This window comes from Malus sylvestris, chromosome 13, assembly GCF_916048215.2.
Source record: "Malus sylvestris chromosome 13, drMalSylv7.2, whole genome shotgun sequence".
Lineage (NCBI taxonomy): Eukaryota > Viridiplantae > Streptophyta > Magnoliopsida > Rosales > Rosaceae > Malus > Malus sylvestris.
Window position 1 is genome coordinate 3,668,422 of NC_062272.1, and position 3,800 is coordinate 3,672,221.

At 41.2% G+C, this 3,800-nt stretch overlaps 1 pseudogene; it reads right to left on the bottom strand.

Moving 5' to 3' along the window:
• Positions 1–889: 889 nt before the first annotated feature.
• On the bottom strand, positions 890–2,953 carry LOC126594964 (cytochrome P450 CYP749A22-like; annotated as a pseudogene).
• Between the last annotated feature and the right edge of the window lie 847 nt (positions 2,954–3,800).

The window sequence follows — 3,800 nt, forward strand, 5'->3', positions numbered from 1 at the left end:
AGTACGCCTCTTTCCACCACTAACTCACTCATGCTCCATGATGGCTCCTCCCTAACGGATGCCACTCCCTACCGTCGTCTTGTTGGTGGTCTTCAATACCTAAGCCTTACACGCCCTGACATCTCCTTCGCAGTCAATAAGCTCTCTCAATTCATGCATTCTCCTTCCGAGACTCACTGGCAGGCACTCAAGCGTCTTCTTCGCTACTTGAAGGGTACAATTTCCTTTGGCCTTCATCTTTGTCGTCGCCCCTCTCTTCGTCTCTATGCCTTTTCCGATGCTGACTGGGCTGGTGACCGTGATGATCGCAAGTCTACGACTGGCTATGTTGTCTATCTCGGTAGAAATCTCATCTCTTGGAGCTCTCGTAAGCAGCGGTCTGTCTCTCGCTCCTCCACCGAAGTCGAATATCGGGCCATTGCTGCCACCATGCTGAACTCATATGGATTCAGTCCTTACTGCGTGAACTTGGCATTTCTCTCCCCACAACACCGGTTGTTTCTTGTGATAACATTGGAGCCATGTTCTATTGTGCTAATCCTGTCCTACATTCCCGTATGAAACATATCGATATTGATTTTCAGTTTGTACGGGATCGTGTCACTCGTGGTCTTCTTCAAGTGTCTCATGTCTCCACTACTGATCAGCTTGCTGACGCTCTCACCAAGTCCTTGCCACGTCCTCGTTTCCATCTCCTTCGTTCCAAGATCGGTGTCTCAAATGGTGCCACCGTCTTGCGGGGGCGTATTAAGGAATCTCCTACATCAAAGGAGATCAATTCGTCAACAACACAATCTGCTCCATCTACCGCACAATCGGCTCCTCCGTATGAAAGTCAACTATGATATATGCTATGCTGTCTTTCCTATTCTATTTTGATTAGGATTGATTCAGTCATTCAAGTATGATTGTATTTACCATATTAGGATTGTATTCAAAGTGTATATAATCACAGACCTGTACCTATAAACAAATCAATGAAATATACCCATTCTATACTAATATGGTCTTCACAGTTCACAGTGCGTGTAGCATTATTTGAACTCCGTGTTGTGGACGGACTGTAAGGAATACAGAGGGCGAATGAGTATAGGTCGGGGAAAGAGTGAATGTATAGCGTTGTAGAATCATTGAAAGGGCAATCTTTGCTTCAGTGGTGGCAAAGTTTGAGCCTGCACAAACTCCAGGTCCCATTCCAAAGGGTAAGAATGCGGCAATGTTATCATTAGTAGCTTTAGCAACTCCTTCTGAGAACCGTTCTGGTTTGAAAAGTTGCACGTCCTGTCCCCACAACTGAGGATCATAGTGAAGTGGTGAAATTGGGATCACCAAGTGGAGGTTAGCAGGAAGAACAAGCCTTCCCAGCCTAGTTTCCTTTTCAACTTTCCTATTGACAAGGGAAAGAACAGGAGGATATAACCTCAGAGACTCGTTCACGATCATAGTCATCTGCACTCTTGAAAATGAAGAAATCAGGATTTGAAACTTAAATTAAGCATTTCTGCACTTAGAAAAGCATTTCATTGAATTCTTGACTTTCTTACTGTTTTGAGATTGGAAATGCCATTGGGATCTGGAGTTTGTTTGCCGAAAAATTGCTGGACCTCCTTTCTTGCTTTCTCCTGCCATTCCGGATGGAGTGCCAAAAGAAAGACTGTCCAAGCTAGCATTGTGCCAGTACTTTCGTGTCCAGCCAAGTAAAATGTTTTGCACTCGTCAACCAAATCTTCCATTGAAATCCCTTGGTTATCATTGGTATCGTGATGAGCCTTTAAAAGTTGTCCAAGGAAATCACTCCCAAAGTTGTTTGCTTCTCGATTTATTGGGTTCCTTTCTCTTCTTTTAACAATCTCCATTAGGGAGTCCCTTATTCCTTTCTCAAGCTTCTGAAATTCAATCTCACTGCGGCTTTTAACAAACTTACTGCAATATTGATTCACTAAACGTTACCCAATGCCAGGAAATATTTTTTATTTTCACTAGTAATAAGGATTGAGGTCCAGTTAAAAGGAAGTCACCTGATGCCAGGAAACCCGGGTTTGAATGAACTTGAAAATGTTAAAGCAGATAACTTCAATAACATGTCAAAAATGTTCTTCCCTTCTACGTAGCTGCTACCAAAAGCTGTCCTAGAAATCACTTCTGAAGTTAACAACCGAAATTCTTCAAACACCTCAACCTCCTCGCCTTCATGAATTTTCCACCTTTCTAGCATTGTCTCAGTACTAGCTATCATCTCCGAATGCATACTCTAGTGAAACAATAGCAATATGCAATAAACAGATCCCTTCAATAAATATAATTAACACAAGTGTTATAAGTTATAAACTTACTTTTAAGCTCTCTCCATGGAAGGCATGGTTGGCCAGCTTTCGCAGTTTTGACCATTTTTCACCATCAGTTGTTGTCACGAGACCATCTCCTAACAGCTTCTTTGCACTGCCTAGGGGCTTGCTTTTCTGATAAGCTCCATTTTTGTTCATCAGTATCTCTTTGCACAGTTCAGTTTCCGTAACGACCAACAGAGGTTGATGACCATACCACTAGAGAAAATTCTTCCCTAACATTACGGAAAATGACCAAAATTATTCTCGGAACAAAATTTAAAAAGAAAACTGAAGTCAGTTAAAGAGTTCGTTACCATATATCTTGATCCATGAGTGCATATGAGGTAGAACAATGGAAAATACATCATGTGACAAACTTTTGGGCCTGCTCATGGCTTCCTTTCTCATGCTGGCAACTTCTTTGTTGTTTCCGTGGATAAATCTGTAAGACGGGCCTTTGATTCCCTGCGAGATCATCCGATTCTGAACTCGAATCGGAATGCACCATAGTTTGTAAAACACCTTGATGAGAACCAAGAGAAGCAAAAACAGACACACAGAGATTGAAGGAATGACGTCTGGATCTCCAAACCAACTCATGGTTAGTCTTATTTCTGAACCTACATTCTGAGCTTTTCGACACACTCCACCATTTAAGTATTGTGCTCAGTCCTCAATATAATTATTAAATTGGATACATGTGGTACTTGGTTATAAATTATCATAATTATATCATAAACCAGCCGTCATTACTGACCACTTTACCTAATCATCATGGTGACTTAATGAAAATCAGGGTGGCATTCGTTGATCAGTTAAAAGAGATGCTATGAAGACTTTCTCAAAGTAAGACTCTTCATGAATTCTTTGTCACTTCACAGTTTTACGTTAATTCTCGTTTTAACGTTATAAAACATTGGGCAAAAAATATGAGGTAACAGAGAGTCCATAGTGAATCTCACTTTTGAGAGAATAGTTGAATATCAGAGTGCGCAACGAACGAGACTAACAAAATAATATAAATATTATTAAACAACCGAGAATGACGAAACGGCTACAAAACCCTAAGAGACTACATTGTGAATAATTTTTTTCTCAAACTAAATTACAAGCTCTATTTATAGAGCAATAAACCTAAGAAACCCTAATGCGTAAATGCCAAAAATACTCTACTACAAAATCAAACCAAATCTCTAATTAATTTCCTAAATAAACTTAATAAATTCCAACACTCCCCGTCAAACTCATGGCGATACACGTCATGAGGTTGCCAACAAGCAGATGTGGACTGGCTCTGTTTGGCGGACAAGCTCCGTTAGGTGGACAGACAGACAGGCAGGCTCCGCAACACGGACAGATAGACAGGCTTCACAATGCGGACAAACAGACAGGCTCCGCAACGCGGACAGACAGGCAGGCAGGTATGCAAACTTGACTTGACTTGATTCTTGACTTGATTCTTGACTTGACTTG